Raw genomic sequence first — 25,595 nt, forward strand, 5'->3', positions numbered from 1 at the left:
TCCTTTTTTTTTTTTTTTTTGAGAAAAAGTCTCCCTCTATCACTCAAGCTGGAGTGCAGTGGCATGGTCTTGGCTCATGCAACCTCTGTCTTCCAGATCCAAGCGATTCTTCTGCCTCAGCATCCCGAGTAGCTGGGATTACAGGTGTCTGCTACCAAACTGAGCTAATGTTTGTTTTTTTAGGAGAGACAGGGTTTCACCATGTTGACCAGGCTGGTCTTGAACTCCTGACCTCAAGTGATCTGCCCGCCTCAGCCTCCCAAGTCCTAGGATTACAGGCTTGAGCCACCATGCCCGGCCCTGATTCCTTCTTAATCTTGCCTCATGTAATGTGGCCTCTGCTCCCATCAGCTTACTGATCAAATTCTAAAGGGAACAAGAGCTAGTGTCAGAGCAGAAAGAGTGATGCCAAACAATGGCCAGTTCAAAATTTAGCTCAACATCAAAATGTATCTGGTGAGTTAAAAAAAAAAAATATATATATATATATATACACACACACACACACACACACACACACTTGGGAAAGGACTGTCCTCTACTATAATGGGCAGGGAGTGGCAAAGACAGAGCTGAATGTAGAAAAGGTGACAGTTGGGTGGACAGGGAGTTGAAGACGTTTCTGCCTGGAGTCTTTGTTTTATATATATAATATATTATAGTATATAATATATAATATATATATATATTTGGAGGCCCTACCTCCTAAATCAGAAACTTTGTAGGAAGCACCTGGAATTCTGATCGCTGGGCTCCTTCCCTGACATCCCTGCCAGGGTCTCGGAAGTCCCCAGGGCGAGGATTTTTGTCACCCTGCTGTCAGCTCAAGCATGCTTTGCTCACTCTTGTTCCATTGACCAAATCTTTTCCTTCTCAGTTTCCGCCATCCAATGGGAGTTTCAAATGATCTTACCTGAGAAACTTTTCATCATTCTTTTGCCCTCCTGGAGATTCTCGTACCCCACCTCTTCACAATCCGACTTTCACCCGGGATCCATTGACTTCCTTTGTGATTCTTCTAATGCAGCATGTTACAGAAGAATGATCCTCAGAACATCAATGTAAATAAATATTCCTCTGAAGGTGCTTCATGGTCAGTAAAATTTGGATGATGCTCCATACTATATCTGCCTCTTGGAGAATATCAATGCAAATTAAAATATTAGTGATGCCCTACAGTCAAGAAAATGGTTTATCTTTGTTTATCTCAGTTTTTCCAAATACAATTTGAGCCTGGAATCCTGGATGTGAGTGAGTGTGTGTGTGTGTGTGTGTGTTTGTGTGTGTGTATGTGTTTGTTAAAGCCTGGAAGCCATCCATTAAGTGTTTATTTTCTCTCCTGGAGACATACCTAGTTCTTAGATCAATGCAAATAATAGATAACTGACATATCCTGGTGCCCATGAATGCTCACACCCTCATTAATTCAGGTGCCATTGGTGTGCCAGGCGCTGTGCATGTTGGGGGTAAAAAGATGAATAGTCCCTTTCCTCTTGCAGTTTACAGGTTCATGGGGGAGATGCGTTACTACTCACCATAGAGTTTATGTGTTAAGATACATGCAAGCCCAGGGTGTGCCTAGGGGCACATCAAGTGACACACACACACATGCATGAGCACAGGTGTGGAGTTCCCATGTATACCATTCATTACTTATAAGACAAGAATAGAATGTAGGCTGGGCACTGTGGCTCACGCCTGTAATCCCAGCACTTTGGGAGACTGAGGTGGGAGGATCGCTTGAGTCCAGGAGTTTGAGACCAGCTTGGGCAATCTAGTGAGACTCCATCTCTACAAAAAATAAAATAAAGTAAAAGAATCGGGCATGGTGGTACCCTTGTAGTCTCAGCTACTCAGCAGGCTGAGGTGGGAGGATTGCTTGATCCCAGGAATTTAAGGCTGCAGTGAGCTATGATTGCACCACTGCAGTTCAGCCTGGGCAACATGGTGAGACACTGTCTCAAAAAAAGTCAATGGTATGCAACTTTTTTTCACTCAACAGTTTATTACCAGCATCCTTTTCTATTGTACTGCAATGTACTGGACCAGTCCTGTGATGATGTCTGTTCAGGTCATGCTCTGTTTTTGTTCTCATAGGCAATGCTTCAAAGAGCATCTGTGTATGAGCAACATTTATCCTTATGAACTTGTGCAAGCATAACTAAAGATACATTTTCTAGAAGTGAAACATCTGGGTCAAAATGTGTACATTTTTTTCTTCTGCTAGGTTTTGCCAAATTGCTCTCCAGAATTATGGTACCAATTCACCTAAGGGAAGGGCTTTTGAGGACGAGGACACCAGAGTGGAGGGGAAGGAGGCGACAGAAAGGAAGTGCTTGAGGGTGATCATTAATGGAGTCATATGTCCCTGAGGAAGTGAGAGGGTGCAGGATCAAGAGAAATGTCGTCATGATGAAAAAAATTCTATATGCCCAAAGTGTAAATTCTGCACGCCACCATACATATCACCAATGATCTTAGCTAAGAAATTTTGATCACTTTTTCATCTTCCTGGAGATTTGCTGACCTAATGTCTTGGAAATCTTCTGTTCACTCAGGATCTGTTTACTTCCTATGTGATTCTTTTAACAAAACATGCCACAACTTGATGATTAACATCAATGCTGATAAATATTTTAAGAGTGCTCCAAGGCCAGGTACGGTGGCCCACGCCTGTAATCCTAGCTACTCAGGAGGCTGAGGCAGAAGGATCCCTTGAGCCCGGGAGGTGGAGATTGCAGTGAGTTGAGTTTGTGCCACTGCACTGCAGCCTGGGTGACAGAGCGAGACTCTGTCTCTCAAAATAGAAAAAGAAAACAACTCTATGGTCAATAGACTAAATGGCTAACCCCTAGGCACCTGACTCCTTCAAAAGGGCTTTGGCACATCAGAATTCTGTATACCTATTCTTTTGGCATTTGCCTGGGGGAACCCAGCTGTGGGACAGAGTACCTCTGACATCTGATGATAAACAGAGTACATGTTCATGCAATGTCCTTCTTACCTCATCACAGGTAATTTAAGACACTGTACTGTTAAAAACGTACTTCATATGTTATGGGGTAGAATGTTAGTTTTTAAGACAAAAATATTGGACTTTAAAGATGGTTCTTGCTTGTGTCTGGGCTGTTTTGGGCTATGACCCTGTAATTCTCCTTCATTAGAAGCCCTTTCATGGAAAAATTTGGAATCACTGAGAGAGACTGAATTCACCTAACACACTCCTGGTGTTTGTACTAATTTTTTTTTAAGAGACGGGTCTTGCTGTATTGCCCAGGCTGGAGTGTAGTGGTGAGATCATAGCTCGTTGCAGCCTTGAACTTCTGGGTTCAAACAATTCTTCCACCTCAGCCTCCCAAGTAGCTGGGACAGCAGGTACATGCCAACATGCCTGGCTAATTAAATTTTTTTTAAGAGACAGGGTCTTGCTATGTTGCCCAGGCTGGTCTTGAACTCTCCTGACCTCAAGCGATCCTCCCACCTGGGCTTCCCAAAGTGCTGGGATTACAGGCATGTGCCACTACAATTGACCTGTACCAAATTTTAATTTGAGGATTTTGCTCCTATTGAGAAAGTGGGGTAGGGAGAAGATTAGTCAATAGAGTTCATGCCCTAAATAGTCTTGCTGTTAGCAGAAGACAGTATGAAACAGTACTACTCTGGGTACAAGTCATTTCTACTCATCACAGTGCAAAGGGCACTGGAGAGACACAAGTTGGCCCTCAGTCCTGTGCCCCTTCCCCGGTCTCTCCCATTAGAGCACCGTTCAGCTCTCCATCCATGAACCATGTAGCCGTCACAGGAGCCTCTTCTTCCTGAACTTCTCATCTCCTCTTAGTCTGGTTACTATTGCTTCATAATAAACTGCCCCAAACTCAGGGGGATAAACCAACAACCATCCTGCGCTTGTGGAATCTTGGGGTCAGGAATTCAGTAGAGACAGCTTTCGTCTGCTCCGGGATGTCTGATGCCTCTGTTGGAAAAACACAGATGGCTGGGGGCTGACGTTATTTGGTCACTTCCATGTCAGGTGCCTAGGATGGGATGGCTGAAGGACTAGCTCAGCTGGGAGCATCTACATATGGCTTTGCCATGTGGCTTGCGTTCTGACAGCTTGGTATCTGGGTTGTAAGAAGAGCATCCTAAAAGGGAGCATCTCAGTGAGCCTTCCAAGAGAAACAGATGGAACCTGGTTGGCCTTTTAGGACTTAACCTTGCAAGCAGTGCTTCTGCCATACTCTAGGGGTCAAAGCAGTGCAAATCCTCCTAGATTCAGGGAGTAGAGGCGTAGATACCACATCTTAACAGAAGGAGGCTGAATGAATTTGGGGACTGCATTAGTCTGTTTTCACGCTGCTGATAAAAGGCATATCTGAGACTGGGTAATTTATACAGCAAAAGAGGTTTCATGGACTCACAGTTCCATGTGGCTGGGCGGGGGCAGCTCACAATCATGGCAGAAGGTGAAAGGCATGCCTTACGTGGTGGCAGGCAAAAAACAACAACAACAACAACAAAACCCAAAAAAACCAAAAAACGAAAAAAAAAAAAAAAACCTTGTGCAGGGGAACTCCCATTTATAAAACCATCAGATCTCATGAGACTTACTCACTACCACGAGAACAGTATGAGGGAAATCCCCTCCGTGGTTCAGTTATCTCCCACTGGGTCTCTCCTGCAGCATGTGGGAATTACGGGAGCTACAATTCAAGGTGAGATTTGGGTGGGGACACAGCCAAGCTATATCAGGGACCATGTTTTAAAACGACTACACTCCTTCATCATGCTGGATCCTTTTGCTACCTGCTCCTAGCAATGCACCTCTTTGGGATCTTCTGGTTTCTTGCTGGGTGAAATGGAAAAGTAGGATTTTAGGGGAAGTCAGCATAAGATGCCTTCCAGCGATCTGAGGATCCTGTGGATACCTCTGCTCATTATTAGGTTTGAAGAGTGTTTATCTCTTAACATTTTCCTAACCTGTCTGGGCTTGGTACCATCTTAGCCCTCTGCAGCTTCACTTTGGGTCTACATCTGGGACTCTGGATCTATCATCTTCTTTCAATATGCGGTTGCTACCAAGTCACCAGCCTCTGGGGTTGGGAGGTGGGTAGGGAGGGCGAAATTTGTTTTACTCCATCCTCTCTCAATTCTTCACAACCCCGTTAACACACAGCAGATGTATATAAATCAGGTTTTGCTGAAGGCTTGGGAGTAACTGGAGAATTTCAATGTCAGGAAAAATTACAATGTACAAAGAAATCTTAAGAGTCAGAAAAAGTATATTTTAAGGGTACTTTTGATGCATGGATCTCTTTGGCAGTCTGTTGAGGCCTGTGAATTATGTTTCTAAATGCATAAAATAGAATACTTGAGGTAACAACAAAGGAAATATATTATACATAAGTATGGTATCAAAAATATTAAGCAGAACAAATGTGTTGATATAATAACACATGTGCTTCTTTGTTGATGCATTAAATAATAAGGCTATTGGTGGATAAAATAATCATGATTTTGAAGTGCTGTTATGGTAAGCATAAACAACATTTCAAAGTAATTGGGACAATGGGAACATGATAGGAAAATATTAGTGGCACAATCACAGGCATTGCTAACTCTGCAGTGCCTTGTGGCTTGCATTCCTAATTGAAGAAAATGCTGGATTTCATTTATAGGATAATGGAAATAAAGGTATATTCTTTCCCATCCAAATTTGTGGACCTCTTGAATTCTATTCTTGGGCACCCTGGCTGGTGAGTTTCTCAGCCATGTTTCACTGCCTCAGGGCAGCCAATCTCTCTTCTTTCTATCGCTCTTTTTTTTTTGAAACAGAGTCTCACACTGTCACCTGGGCTAGAGTGCAGTGGCGTGATCTCAGCTTACTGCAACCTCTGCCTCCCAGGTTCAAGAGATTCTCCTGCCTCAGCCGCCTGAGTAGCTGGGATTACAGGTGCCTGCCACCATGCCCAGCTAATTTTTTTGTATTTTTAGTAGAGATGGGGTTTCACGATGTTGGCCAGGATGGTGTCGAACTCCTGACCTCATGATTCACCCACCTTGGCCTCCCAAAGTGCTGGGATTACAGGGGTGAGCCACCGTGCCCGGTCCAAATCCCTCGTATTTCTTAGAGCCAGTGTTTCTTTTTTCAGGTCTTCCCAGGGCAAAGTTCCCACCCCTCCTTAGCCAACCTGGTCTCCCAGCCAGCCAGCCCATAGAACTCATCATACTACCCCAGCAGTAGGCCATGGGAATACTATTTTGGCAAATATCAAACTAGTGCTTGTTAATTCTCCTTTTTCTTTTCTTTCTTTTTTTTTTTTAAATGGGATTTTGCTCTTGTTGCCCAGGCTGGAGTGTAATGGCTGCAATGGCGTGATCTTGGGTCACTGCAACCTCTGCCTCCCGGGTTTAAGGGATTCTCCTGCCTCAGCCTCCCGAGTAGCTGGGATTACCAGCATGCACCACCATGCTCAGCTAATTTTGTATTTTTAGTAGAGACAGGGTTTCACCATGTTGGCCAGGCTGGTTTTGAACTGCTGACCTCAGGTGATCCACCCGTCTCAGCCTCCCAAAGTGCTGGGATTACAGGCATGAGCCACCAAGCCTGGCCCATTGGTATTTGATTGCAACTGAGCTTAAGTCAAGAGACTTTTTACCCCTGGGCAAGACAACAGTCATTTGACTTCTTAAGGAGACATTACACTTTAAAACCATGCTTCGTGGGCAGTGAAAGCTTGCAAAATTGAAGTCTAACAGGGAAGACTCAGATTTTTGAATTCTTTTCCTAGTGTAAAGAAGATGCCTCGGACACTTTTAAGGCTTAATTTTGAGGATGGAGCCAGAAAGAAGGAAGCTATGAAACAGAAGTAAAGGAATCTTCTATTATCTGATCAAAAGTTGGAGAAGAGAAGGGCAAAAGGAGAAAGAGACAGGAAAACTAGAAGGATTCTTGCATCCTTCTCTCTTGGATTAGTCCCCAGGGGGTGTTTGATGTGAATACCAGGGACAGGGGCTCCTGCCTTGCCCTTCCCTGGAGACCTTGGGAGCCCACTGGACAGAACACCTGCTCAAAATGCTGCTTGCAAGTCTAGTTAAATGAATAGAGAGCGCAACAAGGTAGCTTTCCTGAGTCTCACTCAATGGCTGTGTGGTAACTGAAGGAGGCGCTGGATGCCAGGGTGTTTCCAGAACAGAGGATGGACTTAGCCTGTTGGGCCAGGTCTAGAGAGAGGGCAAAATAGAGACCCAGCGATCTGCAGCAAAACAGAGCTGAGAGGACGCGCAAACACTCAGGGCAGATACCAGGAATCCTGAAAGCATTGCATCAACTCGAAGGAGCCCAAATGCACCAGTTCTGAATGTCAGGATTGGAGGCCAGCCAGGGCACACCTGCGACTGCATGGTAAGACACATACCCCCTGGAGACCAACAAGTGTCTGTGGTCACGTATGTGGGATCAGCACGCAGGATGCATAAGCCACGATGCTCTCTCTTTCTCTACACATTTTTAGGCCATCTTTTAGGGAGAGGGCACAGATGGGGGAGACAGTATGAGATTTAATTTTTTAAAAATAAACTTTATTTTTTTAGAACAGTTTTGGATTTGCAGAAACATTGCAAAGATAGCACAGAGTGCCCATATCCCCAACACCTGGTATCGCCCATTAGCATTTTACTTAAGTATGGTACATGTGCTGCGGTTAATGAACTACTTTGATACATTGTTATTCATTAAGGCTCATGATTTATGCAAATTTCGTTGAGTTTTTACTTAATGTCCTTTGATCTCATTGTAGGATATAATGGTACCTTTGTTTGTTTGTTTGTTTCTTTTTTTGCATTTTTCCTTGCTCTCCAAGACTCCTGAGACCATGTCCAGGTGGGGCAGGAAGTAGGAAGTATCTCTTGGGAAGATGGAAGGATGTGCCCCATTTTAAAAATTTTTATTGCTGGGTGCAGTGGCTCACGCCTGTAATCCCTGCACATTGGGAGGCCGAGGCGGGTGGATCACGAGGTCAGGAGATCGAGACTATCCTGGCTAATACGGTGAAACCCCGTCTCTACTAAAAATACAAAGAATTAGCCGGGTGTGGTGGCGGGCGCCTGTAGTCCCAGCTACTCAGGAGGCTGAAGCAGGAGAATAGCGTGAACCCAGGAGGCGGAGCTTGCAGTGAGCCGAGATTGCACCACTGCACTCCAACCTGGGTGACAGAGCGAGACTCTGCCTAAAAAAAAAAAAAAAAAAATTATTTTTTTTAATGGGCTTAATAACTGTCATTTTTATGGGTTACAGTGAATGTGACACATTTGTGGATTGTGTATTGATCAAATCAGGGTAATTAGCATGTTCATCACTTCAAACATTGATCATTTCTTTGTGGGAAGAACATTTTAAAAAATCCTTTCTTCTACTAGGTTGGTGCAAAAGCAATTGTGCGTTTCACCGTTAAAAGTCAATGGCGAAATCCACAATTACTTTTGCACCAACCTAATAACTCTTTGGAAATATACAACATACTATTGTTAACTACAGTCACCCTACAGTGCAATAGAACACAGAACTTATTCCTCTCACCTCACTGTGACTTTATACCGACTGACCAGCCTCTCCCTATCCCCATCCCCCAGTTCTCCCCAGCCCCTGGTAACCACTATTCTACTCTTAACTTCTATGAGATCAACCTTTTTAGATGACATATGGGTGAGATCATGCGGTATTTGTCCTCCTGTGCCTGGCAAGGGTGCATTTACTTGTCCTGTCTCCTTAGTTCCCCTTGGCTGTGACAGTTTCTCAGACTTTTATTTTTGATGACCCTGACAGCTTTGAAAAGTATTGGGTAGGTATATTGTAGACTGTCTCTCAGTTGGGATTCATCTGACGGTTTTCTCATAATTAGACTGGGGTGATGGGTTTAGGGGAGGAAGATCACAGAGGGGAAGGGCCGTTTTCATCACATCGTATTAAAGGCTTACACTATCAACATGACTATCATGGTTGATGTTGACCTTGATCACCCGGTGGAAGGACTGTGTGTTTGTCAGGTTTCTCTGCTGTGAAGTTACAACTTTTTCCTCCTTCCATACTGTATCCTTTGGGAGAAAGTCACTTCACAGACTACACTTAAGAAACAGGAGTTATGCTCCCGCCCCATGAGGTCAGATTACCTATGAATTATTTGGAATTCTTCTGTATGGGAGATTCCTTCACTTCCTTCCTTCCTTCCTTCCTTCCTTCCTTCCTTCCTTCCTTCCTTCCTTCCTTCCTTCCTTCCTTCCTTCCTTCCTTCCCTCCTTCCTTCCTTCCTTCCTTCCTTCCCTTCTTCCTTCCTTCCCTTCTTCCCTCCTTTGCTTCTTCCTTCCTTCCCTCCTTCCCTCCCTCCTTCCTTCCTTCCTTCCCTTCTTCCTACCTTCCTTCTTCCTTCCTTTCTTCCCTCCCTCCCTTCCTTCCTTAGTTTGATCATGTGTTTTCATAAGTATGGACTCATGGATATTTATTTTATACTTTGGGTTATGATCTAATACAACTTTTTTCTTTTATTGCTCAAATCGTCGTACCCTTGGCCATTGGGAACTGTTGCCCCCTGTGTTTTGAGAATTTTCTTACTTTCTGGCACTAAAAGATGCTCCAGGCTCATCTTGTGTATTGCTACTGGGGCATTGTTATTTCTAGGTCCCCTCAGCTGACAGAATAATGGAATATATGTATATATACTAACCCATGTGTGTACACATATCTATACTTCTATATGTAACCATCTGTATCTATATTAAGTTAAACATGGGGTTAAGGCCAGCCAGGGCAAGGTGACAAGACTCCTTAAATTTTTTTTTTTAATTAGCTAGGTGTGGTGGCATGCCCCTGTAGCCCCAGCTACTCAGAATCCTGAGGTAAGAGGATCTCTTGAGCCCAGGAGTTCAAGGTTGCAGTGAGCTGTGATTACACCACTGTTCTCCAGATTGGGTGAAAGAGTGATACTCCATCTCTAAAAAACAACAACATATAGGTCTACACTGATGTCTCCAACTGTAATCCATTATTACATGGTCATCCTAGAATTCTCCTCTTGTTTATTGGAAACCCCCACTTCAATACTGCAATCTGGCTCCTACCATCCACCATTTATTTGCTTAATTGCTTAGGTCTAGTTTACAAGTAATATCAGAATTGTTAACCAGTTCACCCATAGGAAACAGCCTTATCAACTAAAACGCTTATGTATAGTTCCTTTGCAGTGAGTTTTCTAGAATCCAGCCATTTCCAAAGTTACTTAGGTCAGCACTTTTCTCCTCACCCCTTCAGTGAGTTTGTGTCATACCATTTGTAATACAGATTGATTTGTCACATTCTGTATTCCATCCTGGGATTCCATGGACCTCCTAGATCATTTTTTAAAATTTTCATGCATTAAGATTCATTCTTTGTGCCAAAGTTCAACGGGTTTTGACAAATACGTATTGTCATGTATCCACAATTACAGTTCCATACAAAATAGTTTCACTGCCCTGAAAAATGCTCTCTGCTTTACCTCTTCATCCTTTCCCTTCATCCCTGAGAGTTTTGCCTTTTCCAGAATATTGTGCGATTGGAAGCATACAGTAGGTAGCCTTTTCAAACTGGCTTCTCTCACTTACATATCTGCATTTAAGATTAACCCATGTCTTTGTGGTTTGATAATTTGTATTAGTTGTTTTTACACTGCTATAAAGAACTACCCAAGACTGGGTAATGTATAAATAAAAAAGGTGAAATTGACTCACAGTTCTGCATGGTCAGGGAGGCCTCAGGAAACTTCCAGGCATGGTGGAAGGTGAAGGGGAAGCAAGGACCTTCTTCACATGGCAGCAGGAGAGAGAGTATATGATGGGGAAACTGCCACACACTTTCAAACCATTAGATCTCGTGAGAACTCAGTCACGATCACAAGAACAGCACAGGGGTAACCACTCCCATGATTCAATCACCCCCACCAAGTTCCTTCCTTGATGCCTGGGGATAAGAATTCCGATGAGATTTGGGTGGGGACACAGAGCCAAACCATATCAATATGGTATTTCTTTTTTTATAACAGAATAATATTCCATTTTCCTTTGATACCTGGGGATGAGAATTTGAGATGAGATTTGGGTGGGGACATGAAGCCAAATCATATCAATGTGGCATTTCTTTTTTTATAACTGAATAATATTCCATTTTCCTTTGACACTTGGGGATGAGAATTCAAGATGAGATTTGGGTGGGGACATGAAGCCAAACCGTATCAATATGGCTTTTCTTTTTATAACTGAGTAATATTCCATGTTATAGATGCACCACAGTTGGCTTATTATCCATTCACTTATTAAAGGACACTGTAATTGCTTCCACTTTTCTGTGATTCTGAATAAAGCTGCTATAAACATTTGCATGTAGATTTTTGTGTGGACATAATGTTTTCAAATTAGTTGAGTAAATACCTGAGATCATGATTGCTGAATCATGTGATAAGATTACGTTTAGCCTTGTAAGAAACTTCTAAATTGTCTCCCAAAGCGACTATACCATTTTGTATTCCCATCATCAAGGAAGACAGTTCCTGTTGCTTCATGTTTTTGCTAGCAGTTATTACTGTCTTTTAAAACATACTCTAGTCATTCTCATAGGTGTGTAGTGGTACCTCATTGTTTTAATTTGCAATTCTCTATGATGAATGATGTTGAGCATCTTTTCATATGTTTATTTGGCGTCTGTATATTTTTCTTTGCTGAGGAGTACATTCAAATCTTTTGACTACTTTTCCCATGAGATTCTTTGTTTTTTTTTTATTGTTGAGTTTTACCACTTCTTGGTATATTTTGACTACAAGTCCTTTATCAGATATGCGTTCTTCAAATATTTTTCTCCTCCCAATCTGTGGTTCATCTTTTCATTCTCTTAAAAGTGTGTTTTAAAATATTAATAATGTCCAAACTAGCAATTTTTTTCTTTTATGGATCATGCTTTTGGTGTTTTATCTGAAAGCTCACCACCAAACACAAGGTCACCTCTAGTTTCTCCTATGTATTCTTCTAGAAGTTTTATAGTTTTGTGTTTTACATTAAGGCCTGTGATCCATTTTGTTTTCTTGAGATGGGGTCTCACTATGTTGCCTAGGCTAGAGTGCAGTAGCTGATCGCAGGTGCAACATAGCATACTGCAACTTCGAACTCCCAGGCTCAAGCAATCCTCCCCCATCAACCTCTTGAGTAGCTGGGACTACAGGCACACAACGCCAAACCCCATTTTGAATTAATTTTCATTAACCCAAATTAATAAAAAGGTGTAAGTTCTATATTTAGGTTCATTTTCTTCCTCTCTTCTTCTTTCTTTTTTTTAAGGTTCATTTCTTTGTGTATGATCATTCAGTTGTTCCAGCAGCATTTGTTGAAATCAACATACGTTTTTTATTCTCTTTGTGGTCTTCTGATCCCCCAGGAATAGATCTTGGAGAGAATATGCACACAGTTGCAGACATTCACTCACCTCCCAAGGAAAAATTATACTTCTCAGAGACAGTTTTGTATGAGTCCACATAATGGAAAAAACTATTTTATTAAAGGCTACATAATCTGCAAAAATGTCCCCTGCCCATAATGGAGAAAGCATTTTGCCTCCTTCTTCTTCCAAGTCATATCCAGGAATGCAATTAGGCATAAGAAATGGGGATTAGTATTGATGGGCATTTGGGTTGGTTCCAAGTCTTTGCTATTGTAAATAGTGCTGCAGTAAACATATGTGTGCATGTGTCTTTATAGTAGAATGATTTATAATCCTTTGGGTATATACCCAATAATGGGATGCTGGGTCAACATGTATCCCTATGTAACAAACCTGCATGTTCTGGACATATATCCCGGAACTTAAAGTAAAATTTTAAAAAGGGATTATTGTGGTGCTAATGGGACAACAGGGCCAACTCCTCTGTGTCCCCACCCTTAGCTGCACTATGGATTGGAAAATAAGTTGTGAAATCATTGCTTATTCTCTCTACTGGGCAGGAACAAATGTTCAGACAGGACTTTTCTTCTCCTCATTGTAGACTCCCTGCTCTGTCCCTTCCCAGAACAATTCCTTGGAGGTAGGATGGAGTCCTATACTTGCAGTTATACAAGGACCATCTGCACCAGCTGCTGAGGACAGAAGTGAAGATGGCATCCCATAGGGCCTGCTCTCTGGGGGTCACATTCTAGACGTGCAGGCAGCCAATAAACATGAAAAAATGCTCAACATCAGTAACCATCAGAGAGAGGCAAATCAAAACCACAATGAGATACCACCTCACACTAGTTAAAAAGTCAGAAAATAACAGATGTTGATGAGGCTGCAGAGAAAAGGGAAGGCTCATACACTGTTGGTGGGAATGTAAATTAGTTCAACCACCGTGGAAAGCAGTTTGGAGATTTCTCAAAGAACTAAAAGCAGAAGTGTCCTTTCACCCAGCAGTCTCATTACAGAATATAGACCCAAGGGAAAGTAAATTGTTCTGCCAAAAAGACACATGCACCCTTATGTTCACTGCAGTACTATTCACAATAGCAAAGATATGGAATCAACCTAGCTGCTCATCAATGGTGGATTTGGATAAAGAAAATATGCACATACACCATGGAATACTATGCAGCCGTTAAAAAGAATGAAATCCTGGCTGGGCACGGCGGCTCATGCCTGTAATCCCAGTACTTTGGGAGGCCAAGGTGGGTGGATCATGAGGTCAAGAGATGGAGACCATCCTGGCCAATATGGTGAAACCCCGTCTCTACTAAAAATACAAAAATTAGCCAGGTGTAGTGGCGTGCACCTGTAGTCCCAGCTACTTGGGAGGCGGAGGCAGGAGAATCGCTTGAACCCAGGAGGTGGAGGTTGCAGTGAGCCAAGATCACACCACTGCACTCCAGCCTGGCAATAGAGTGAGACTCCATCTCAAAGAAAAAAAAAAAAAAAAGAAATCCTGTCCTTTGCAGCAACATGGGTGCAGCTAGAGACTATCATCCTAAGCGAACTAACGCAGAAACAGATACCCAAATACTGCATGTTCTCATTTATAAGTGGGAGCTACACATTGAGTACACGTGTACATAAAGACTGAAACAACAGACACTGGGGACTACTAGAGGAGGAAGGGAGGGAGGTGGGGAAGGGTTGAGAAACTACCCGTGGGGTACTATGCTGACTACCTGGGTGATGGATAACATTGTACCCCAAACCTCAGCATTACACAATATACCCATGTAAAAAACCTGCACATGTACCCCGAATCTAAAAAAAATTGAAATAAAAAAAATGCGCTTCTAATAACAGTCACCAGGAAGCATTTTTCTGACAGTCTGTCACTCACTCTTTGGAAACTTAAGCCTCCCAGACTCTGCAGAGGTGTTTCTCACATGTCTGTGCACCCAGATTCTCTTAACTTCTTGCCTGATGGCTGTCATTTTTCTCCCTTTCTCATTGTTCATCATTAAGACGGTCCTCTACCATGAACATCTTGTACTGACAGAAAAATTCCTATTGTTGATCTCCCCGGGTCACAGCTAGAAATGCCCAGGGACAATGCTCCCATCAGCTGAAGGACTTGTCTCCAACACTTGCAGCTTTGATTCCTCTTAGGGTCCATCCAAGGGGCTTGCATTTCTGTTTTGTTTTGCTTGTACATTGCAGTGATTCTTTTCCCCCTCACCCATAATGTTAAAAAATGTTACTAGCACATATTTACCTGTAAGTCTCTTATCATCAATTTCGGCAGGAAGTTGTGATCCACTTTGAACTTCATACTTTTTAATCAGTTCAGAAAAGAAACTTAAGGTTTGCATTTTTCTTATGATTGCCTCTCTCCTATGGGTTTGGCTTACTTCTTGGAACACCTATAATTCTTTTTTTTTTTTTTTTAATTTTACTTTAAGTTCTGGGATACATGTGCAGAACGTGCAGGTTTGTTACATAGGTATACGTGTGCCATGGTGGTTTGCTGCACCTATCCACCCGTTATCTAGCTATTTGTCCTAATGCTCTCCCTCCCCTTGCCCCCATCCCCCTGACAGGCCCCGACGTGTGATGTTCCCCTCCCTGTTTCCATGTTTTCTCATTATTTAGTTCCCACTTGTAAGTGAGAACAGGGAGTGTTTGGTTTTCTGTTCCTGTGTTAGTTTGCTGAGAATGATGGCTTCCAGCTCAACCATACCCCTGCAAAGGACATGAACTCATTGTTTTTCATGGCTGCATAGTATTCGTGGTATATATGTGCCACATTTTCTTTATCCAGTCCATCATTCCTGGGCATTTGGGTTGGTTCCAGCTCTTCGCTAATGTGAATAGTGCTGCAGTAAACATACATGTGCATGTATCTTTATAGTAGAATGATTTATAATCCTTTGGGTATATACCTAGTAATAGGATTGCTGGGTCAAATGGTATTTCTGGTTCTCTATCCTTGAGGAATCGCCACACTGTCTTCCACAATGGTTGAATGAATTTACACTCTCACCAACAGTGTAAAAGCAAGGAACACCTATAATTCTTAGGTTGCATCTTCATTCTTTGCATAATTTAATACACATTTATCAACGTGTTTATATCTTTGTGCTTTCCGCCTGCATTCTGGGAGAGCTCTTCTAGTTTTTCTCTTACATCAAAACTATTTTTCAGGAAAACATCGAGTCTTTATTGCCTCTGATGTGCATTTTTATTCTGCTGCTGGATGTTTCATTCCTCTCTCCTTATTTTCTTGTTTGTGGCTTCTCTGTCACTATGCTGTGCTCTCTTTGCAGCGATCTGCCCCAGTCTCACAAAGACCATGTCTTCCTGCATCCTTTTAGGGTGACCCCATCAACAGGGTTTCTAAAATTTACTTGTTTCTTTTCTTCTTGAGACAGGGTCTTGCTCTGTTGCTGAGGCTGGAGTGCCGTGGCCTTATCATAGTTCACTGCAGCCTTGGGTGAGGCTCAGGGCTGAAGCGAACTTTAGCGCTGTCTGTCTGTCTGTCTGTCTGTCTATCTATCTATCTATCTATCTATCTGTCTATCTATCTATCTATCTATCTATCTATCTATCTATCTATCTATCTATGTAATCTATCCATCCATCCATCCATCCATCCATCCATCCATCCATCCATCCATTCCATCCATCCATCCATCCATCCATCCATCCATCCATCCATCCATCTATCCATCCATCCATCCTATCCATCCCATCCATCCATCCATCCATCCATCCATCCATCCATCCCCTCCCCAAGCAGCTGTCTAGCTGGTTTGTCTCTTAATATGACTCTGATGCTAGGACATGAAGCTCGCAGGGAACTGAAAACGACACAGTCACCTCCCAGGTAAATGAGAAGTCATGGGCTCAAGAGATCCTTCTGCCTCAGCCTCCTGAGCATTTGGAACTACAGATGCGCACCACCATGCCCGCCTAATTTTTATACTTTTTGTAGAGACAGGGTCTTGCTATGTTACCCAGGCGGGTCTGGAACTCCTGGCTTCAAATGATCCTCCCAGAGTGTTGGGATTATAGGTGTGAGCCACCGCACCCAGCCTACTTCTGTTTCTTAAGATGGAATAGGCTCTTTCTTTGAGACTTGGGACAATGGTTTTCCTCCCTACATGTTGCAGTATCTTCTTGTAGGCCCCATGTTTACTTTTCATTTTCATCAAAGCTTGGCATTTGCTAATTTGTGGGGTTTGACTGGTATCCAGCTGGCATGGGGCTGTGGAACCTAAGTGGGATCTTCTCTTTTTCTGACTATTGGATTTTCTAACTCTGTTGGAGAATTCATCAAATTAATAAAAAACAATGTGCACTGTTTCTAACTATCTACACTGCTCTTCACATATTATGTTTCAGTAGCAAATATCCTATTTATAACACTTCTCCTTCTATAGCATAGACCGACAGGCATACTTGATTTCTTCCATGGTAAGAGTTGTAGTGAATTGAAACAGAGAGAAGTTGTGTGAATTTGAGTGAGTGGGAAAAGGTTGCACGTGATGCCAGCAGTCTCCAAAAATATTCTGCACCTGGGAGGTGGCCGTGTCATTTTCAGGTCCCTGCAGGCTTTGAGTCTTAACATCAGAGTTGTATTAAGAGACAAATCAGCTACACAGCTGCTGGGGGTGGACGGATGGATAGATTAGACAGATAGATAGAATGCTAAAACATAACTGATATGAATGAGAAACGTGTAGTAAATAAGGAATGCTTTCAAGTAGTGTGAAGAAAACTCCTCATTGAGAGTGTCCTGTCTCTGTTGGACATTTTTGTGTTTGCAAGAGTTTTCAAGGTGAAATTTGACCTGGGTCATGAACACTGTGACCAGGGAATGGCTGATAATTGCTTGAAATTGCCAGCTGTAGTCACTTGGAATTTTGAAACGATATAATGAATAGTGTAGTGCTGCTTATAGAGGTTGAGTGATTTTTCTGGTATATCTGTTGTGTTAATTGGGAGAGTTCATGAAGAGTGTTTAGTCTGGTGTCTGGTGTGCACCCTATAACTGTTAGCTAATACCGTTGCCATTAATTGGATGTATTTTACTTAGGGTTTAACCCTTTAATGTATCCTTTAAAAATTATTGTATTATCAGAGAAAATAAGAATAAACTGACCAGGTGTAGTGGTTCACACCTCTAATCCCAGCACTTTGGGAGGCTGTGGTGGGAAGATCATTTGAGCCCAGGAGTTGGAGGTTGCAGTGAGCTATGATCACACCACTGTAATCCAGTTTGTTTTTAGAGACTCTGTCTCTAAAAAAAATACAAAAACTTATGAACACAGCCGCAAATATTCTTTACAAAATTTTGACCTAATGAAAAAGTATTATATAAAAAGGGTAGTCCAACACAACCAAGTGAAAGTTTATCTCAGAAATGGAAAGTTGGTTTAACATTCTAAAATCAAACAACATAATTCACCATAACAGACTAAGAAAACCCACATGATCATCTTGTTAGATGCTGGAAAAGCATTTGACAAAATCCAGCATTCATTCCTGACTCAAAAAGAAAAACTTTCAGAAAACTAGGAATACAGGCCAGGCACAGTGGCTCATGCCTGTAACTGCAGCACTTTGGGAGGCGGAGGCAGGCAGATCACTTGAGGTCAGGAGATCAAGACCAGCCTGGCCGACATGGTGAAACTCCATCTCTGCTAAAAATACAAAAACAGATTTTGTATTTGTATTTTGAGATTCCATCTCAAAAAACAAAAACAAAAACAAAAAAAACCATGTTTGGCAGATGGAAGTAAAGATTATAACATTACCTAATGGAGATTCTAAGGTATATGGAAGTAGTATATAAGACAACTACAATATAAAAGAACAGAATAAAAGGACTTATGTGCTGGTAAGATTTTTGCCTTCTACTTGAAGTGATTAACTAGAGAGTGACATCAGTGAAAATGGCAGATCGGGAACTCTAAATTCTGTGTTTCCATAAAAGCAATTTAAAAATCCTGAATAAAATGGTCAGAATCAATTTGTTGGAACTCTGGAAACTAGTCAAAAGCTTGCAGCAACCCAGGAAGCACTTATTCAAGAAAAATAGCTGAATTTTGGTGAGAATAACAAGCTTTGTGGGATGTTAACTTTCCCTATTCTCTGCTCCCCAGATAAGTAATAGCTTTGAAATGATAGCCCACATGTCCAGTACTGGTAATAGGATAAACCTCATTCACAAAAAATTGTAAGTATTTGTTTTAGCTTGTCTGATGACTCCCTTGAAAAAGCTCAAAAGGTTTGACTTTTTCTCATCTAACTTGGAAATCACCCAGTGCTGAAACCACTACCAGGGGTTGTTAGAGGAAAACATTTGCAGGCAAATGACTTAGTTCCTGCTGCTTAAGCCAATGGATTACAGTTGAATAACAGTTGAAGCAAATAACAGACTAATCAAAAAGTTTTGGAGGAATGGCTGGGAAATAAAATGCTTTGGGGGGAAGGGGAGGTTTTGAAAAGCTCTAACATATTCCTGGGAATTTAGAAGTTAACATTCATTCCCAGAGCTGTGAATATGCCCAGGAAGGATCTGAGGAGGCCCTAAGTGCTCACCTCTGGCTGACCTTCAGCTTCTAGGCATGTAGAAAGTAAAGACTATGTCACACTTGTCAACTGCTTGGCTGAGTGTTGGAGAAACTTACAGAGCTCTTCCGGAAAGACTGGGAAATTTGGGGTTTCATAAGTTTGAGGAAATCTCAGTCCAGTTATTAGCGGACCACTAAGCTAACCAAACAAAGATGTCAATGCCCACATATGGCAAATAATACAGACTTCACAAAATTAGTTCAGAGAAGTTGTTAAACAAACAATAACTAAACTAAGCATCAACAACAAACCATAGGCAAGGGGTATCTAATTTCCGTAATTATTCTTTTATAATAGTAAAAATGTTCAGCATTCAATAAAAAATTACAGTACATGCAAACACACACAGACACACACACACACACACACACACACACAGAGGAAAATGTGGCCCATATTACCCACAGAGTAAAAAAGCAATCAACAGAAATTACCCTTGAGAAAGCCCAGATGGTGAACTTACTAGACAAAGACTTTAATCAGCTATGTATAAAATGTTTTAAAAGCTAAAGGAAAACACGTCTAAAAAAACTGAAGGCAAGATACCCCAAACTGATCTGCAGACTCAGTGCAACTGCTGTCAAAATTCTAACTGCCTTTGTGCAAAAATAAGCAAGCTAATCTTAATATTCATATAGAAATTCAAGGAACCATGACTAGACAAACAACCTTAAAAAGGAGAAAAATGTTGGAGGACTCACTTTCTGATTTCAAAACTTACTACAAGGCTACAGTAGTCAAAACAGTGTGGCACTGGCATAAGTATAAAAATACATGCTATGGAATAGAATTGAGAGTCCAAAAAGAAAACGTATACATTTTGGTCAATTGATTTTCGACAAGGGTGCCAAGGTCATTTAATGGAGGGAAGAACAGTCTTTTCAATAAATAATGTTGAGACAACTGAATGTCCACATGCAAAAAAAAAACCCAGAAAGTTGGATACCTACTTCATAACATATACAAAATTTAACTTCAAATGCCAGAGCTAAAGTTATAAAATTGTTAGAGGGAAACAGGTGTAAATCTCATGACTTGGGTTAGGCAGCAACTTCCTAAATGTGAATTAGAAAGTCCAAGCAATAAATATAAGAAATAGATAAACTGGATTTCATCAAAATCCAAAACTTATGTGAATCAAATAACACCATCAAGAAAGTGAAAAGATAACCCACAGAATGGGATGAAATATTTGCAAATAAAGTATGGTATAATGGTGTAATGTAGAGAATATAAAGAACTTGCAAAATTCAACAACAAAAAGACAAACAACTAAATTAAAAATGGACAGATTTAATGAGAGTAGATATTTCTCCAAAGAAGATACACAAGTGGTCAATAAGCACATGAAAGATGCTCAAAATCATCAGTCATTAGAGAAATACAAGTCAAAACCACAATAAGATCAAAACCCACTAGGATGGTGATAACAACAGCACCAAGAAGTGTCAGAAAGGATGTGGAGACATTGTAAACCTTTTGCGTTGTAGTGTAAAATGTTAAGTCACTTTGGAAAACAGTTTGACATTCTTCAAAGGGTAAACATAGAGTTACTATAGGATCCAGCAATTCTACTCCTAGATATATACACAAAAGAATTGAAAACACATGTTCACACAAAAACTTGTATATAAATGCTTGTAGCACAATTATTGACAATAGTTAAAAATTGAATACAACCCAAATGTCCATCAACTGATGGATAAACAAAAGATGGTATATCCATAAAGTGGATATTGACCAGCCAACTAAAGGAACAAAATACATACTTGGCTAAACCTTAAAAGCATTATGCTAGGCAAAGAAACTGGACACAGAAGGCTGTATATGGTATGATTCCAATTATAAGATATATCCAGAAGAGGCAAATCCATCAAGATGAAATGTAGATAAGTGGTTTCCCTGGGATGGGGAGAAGGGGAAAATGGGAAGAATGGGATTTCCATTTGGGGTGGTGGAAATGTTCTAGTATTAGATAATTGTAATAGTTATACAACATGGTAAATATACTAACAAACACTGAATTATATACTTTAAAATAAGTAAAATTATATATTTTAGAACAGGCACAGTGACTCATGCCTGTAATCCCAGTGCTTTGGGAGGCCAAAGCAGAAGGATTGCTTGAGGCCAGGAGCTCAAGACCAGCCTGGGTAATATAGTAAGACCCTGTCTCAAAATGTTTAAAGTCTATATTTTTATATATGCTTAATTTTATGTTATGCTTTGAAAGCAGATTCTTTTATTTTTTCCTTTTCCTTTTTTTTTTTTTTCTTGAAGGTGGGGTTTTGCTGTTTTGCCAGGCTGGAATACAGTGGCCCAGTCACAGCTCACTGTACCCTTGACCTCCAGAGCTCAAGTAATCCTCCCACCTCAGCCTCCCGAGTAGCTGGGACTACAGGTGTGCACCACCACACTCAACTAATCTGTTTGATTTTTTTGCAGAGCCAGGGTCTTACTATGTTGCCCAGACTGTTCTCAAACTCCTGGGCTCAAGCAATCTTCCTGCCTTGGCCTCCAAAAGTGCTGGGATTACAGGTGTGAGCCACCACATTGAAAGCAGATTCTTTTCTCTGGTCAAGCCTCCAGATGAGAATAGAGCTCACTGAACATTTTTATTTCAGCCTTTTGAGACCCTGAGAAAAGGGCCCAGCAGGGCCACACCAAGACTTTTGCCCTACGGAAACTGCGAGACAATGGGTGTTTAAGCCACTGATGGTGGTAATTTTTTATGCAGCAATAACAAATTAACACAACTACCATGTCATCTGTAAATAAAGACAATCTTTTTTTTTCCAATCTGGATGCCTTTTTTACATTTTTTAAGTTTTTATAAGTATAAATAAATTTATTGATAGATTTTTTAACATACATGGAAAATTAGATCCATATTTATATGTAAAAATTGCTTGAATTTATAAGAATCACAGTGTTTACAGATGATCCCAGTAGTATTCAGGTAAAATTGAAATTCAGAGGTTGAGCTATTTACAGGTCTTCATCTGAGCAAAATATGTGATAATAATTTCAAACAAAACATTAAATAACCTCATGCTTGGGAGAAGGTGATACATGAGAAAATTCATTGCGCTGGCTTGAATCTCCAGAACAACTTTGGATAGAATTGGAAAGGGGATACCATTTCCTTGTTCCTGATCTTAGAGGTAAAGCACCCATCTTTCATCATTAAAATGATGCTAGCTTTAAGTCTGTTTGAAGTTTTGGTGCAGATGTCCTTTCTAAGGTTGAGAAAGTGCCTTTGTATTTCTAGTTTTCTTTTTTCTTTTTCTTTCTTTCTTTCTTTTCTTTCTTTCTTTCTTTTTTTTTGAGACAGAGTCTCTGTCTCCCAGGCTGGAGTGCAGTGGCACAATCGTGGCTCACTACAACCTCTGCCTCCCAGGTTTAAGCTATTCTCCTACCTCATTCTCCCGAGTAGCTGAGATTACAGGCACCCACCACCACACCCAGTTAACTTTTGTATTTTTAGTAGAGACGGGGTTTTGCCATGTTGGCCAGGCTGGGCTTGAACTCCTGACCTCAGGTGATCTGTCTGCCTCGGCCTCCCAAAGTGCTGGGATTATAGGTGTGAGCCACTGCCCCCGGCCTGCTAAACATTTCAATAGAAGAATAGTGTATTACACTCACCTGGATATTTCCTTTTATGTCGTTTTTCTTCATTCTCCAGGGTTTCAGGTTTCCTTTTGCGTCATTCACCTTCTGTCTGAAAAACCTCATTCAGCAACTGTTTTAGAGCAGATCCATTGGCAAGAAATTCTCTTTGTTTTCTTGCATGTGAGAATGTCTTTAGTTCACCCTCATTCCTGAAGGGTATTTCCACTGGATATAGAATTCTTGGCTTAGCATTCTTTCCTTTCCGCACTTTCTTTTTTTTTTTTTTTTTTTTTTTTTGAGACGGAGTCTCGCTCTGCCGCCCAGGCTGGAGTGCAGTGGCCGGATCTCAGCTCACTGCAAGCTCCGCCTCCCGGGTTCACGCCATTCTCCTGCCTCAGCCTCCTGAGTAGCTGGGACTACAGGCGCCCGCCACCTCGCCCGGCTAGTTTTTTGTATTTTTTTTTTTTTTAGTAGAGACGGGGTTTCACCGGGTTAGCCAGGATGGTCTCGATCTCCTGACCTCGTGATCCGCCCGTCTCGGCCTCCCAAAGTGCTGGGATTACAGGCTTGAGCCACCGCACCCGGCCGCTTTCCGCACTTTCAAAATATTTTTCCACTTCCATCTGGCCTTCATGATTCCACGTGAGAAATCCACCGTTATGTGAATCACTGCTTTTCTACAAGCAATGCATCATTTTTCTCTGTTTACTTTCAAGATGTTTTTCTTTATCTTAGTTCTCATCAGTTTATGGTGTGTCTTCATGTGAGTTTCTTGGGACTTCCTCTGTTTCTGATTCTATGAGCTTACCGAATCCATAGATTTACATACAGATGCCCCTTGACTTATGATGGAGTTACATCCTGATAAACCAACCCTAACTTGAAAGGATCTTTAGGTTGAAAATGCATTTCATATACCTAACCTACCAAGCATCGTAACTTAGCCTAGCTTACCTAAAACATCTTCAGAACACTTACATTAGCCTATAGTTGGGAAAAATCACCTAACACAAGCCTATTTTGTAATAAAGTGTTGAATATGTCATGTAGTTTATTGAATACTGTCCTGAAAGTGAAAAACAAAATGGTTGTATGGGTACTGAAAGTATGGTTTCTATTGATGATTGATTTTGCACCATTGTAAAATCAAAAAATCCTAAGTCAGACCATTTTAATTTGGAGAGAGTCTGCATTTTACAAAATTTGAAAAGTTTTCAACCATCATGTCTTAAAATATTTTTTCTGCAGCATATATAATTTTTTCTGTCCTTTGGGACTCTAATTACACAAATAGTATTGGAATTTTTCCACAGGTCCCTGAGGCTCTGTGCACATTTTTTCCCCCAAACTTTCTTTTTTCTCTGTGTTGCTCAGATTGCATGATTTCTATAGGTCTATCTTCAGATTCTCTGGCTCTTTCTTTGGTTATGTCACGCAAAGCTGGTTAAGTGTGTTTTTAAAATTTTGGTTATTGTATTTTTAAGTTCTAAAATTTCCACAGGGTCATTCTTCGCATCTTCTACTTCTTTGCTGAGACTTTCTGTTTTTCTGTTCTTTTCAAAAGTGTTTTCCATTGTTTCTTGGAGCATTTTCTGGTAGCTACCTTTTTGCCAGATAATTTGCCAGATAATTCCAACATCCCTGTCATTTTGGCACCCCGGGGATGTGTTGGTTACCTTCACCCAAACATTTTTGGATTTTCTTGGTTCGTTGCATTTTGGGAATTTAGAGTTGTATCCTTGACATTTTGAATATTTTGTTTTGTGATTCAGGCTCATGTTTACACATTGGATAAGGTAGAAATTTTTGGTTTTATTTTAGTAGGCGATCAGTCTGGTTGGATCCAGGACTCAAGCTCTCACCAATTTTATATTGGTTATGGTTCCAATTTCAGTTAAGTTTCCAAAGCTTTTGCATTGCTATTCAGATCTGTCCCCTGTGTGTGACACCAGTGACTAGTTTGGCACCAAAGCTATTGTCTACTCCATTGTTCAGTTCTCAAAGTCTATAGATGTACTTTAGGATTGGATAAATATACTCATATGAAATTGAGCCCAAATATTTATAAACAACTCAAAGTAGTTACTTTAGCGAACTTTTCCCTATCCATGATCTTATCAGTACTTTCCCTTTTCTTGGTATTCCCTTTGTTGGCCCCCCAGGTATAAAGTTGCAGCTTTAGTTAACCCCAATCTGCTGCATGCTTTCTGCAACTGCAGTTGTGTTGGGGCCAAGCAAACAGAGGACAGAAACAGAAAAAGCAACGGAAGTTTTTCCCATCCTTTTGGGACCACATATTATCTTATTGGAGAGTAAGGCTCTCTTTCCTCAGAGTTTGAGGCTCCTACTGTCCCCACTGCCATGACTGCTTCTGCTGTCATGAATTATTTGGGGGCTGAGGTGAAAGACGGTAGAGAAAAGGAAAAGAAAGAAATAATCATAGGGGATTTTCACATTCTGAGTATTAGGAAACCATGTATCCATTCATCAAGCCAGAATGAGAGGTGTCTCCTGGAGCCTTCCCTGTTTTGCTAATACCTACATTCAACTTTCAGGCAGCATTGAATTCAATCCCAGAAATGCTGGAAGAAGGAAATGGTAAACTCTCTACCAGTGTGGTTGTTTAGTGAATTTTCATCTTCTTTCCCAATCTGCCTGTTAGTGTATATGTTCAGAGTCCTTGAATAGCTGCTCCATGCATTCTGCCCTGATTTTGTCGCTGCATTCATGGGGAGAGCAAGGGTCATGCATGCTTACTTTATCTTACCCAGAAATGGAAGCCTACTGAATTGATTCCTGGACTAAGATGCAAAGGCAATTCAGTGGAGAAAGCATAGTTTTATCAATGAAATGTGGTGAAACTACTAGTTATCTGTATGGAATACATGCATGC

General features: G+C 41.2%; 1 protein-coding gene across 2 annotated transcripts in view; it reads left to right on the forward strand.

The window, feature by feature from the left end:
- The window catches only part of CALN1 (calneuron 1), a 660,470-nt gene that overhangs the window by 52,421 nt on the left and 582,454 nt on the right, over nt 1–25,595 (forward strand). The window lies entirely within an intron of this gene.

The sequence above is a fragment of the Theropithecus gelada genome, chromosome 3 (assembly GCF_003255815.1).
Source record: "Theropithecus gelada isolate Dixy chromosome 3, Tgel_1.0, whole genome shotgun sequence".
Taxonomy (NCBI): Eukaryota; Metazoa; Chordata; class Mammalia; order Primates; family Cercopithecidae; genus Theropithecus; species Theropithecus gelada.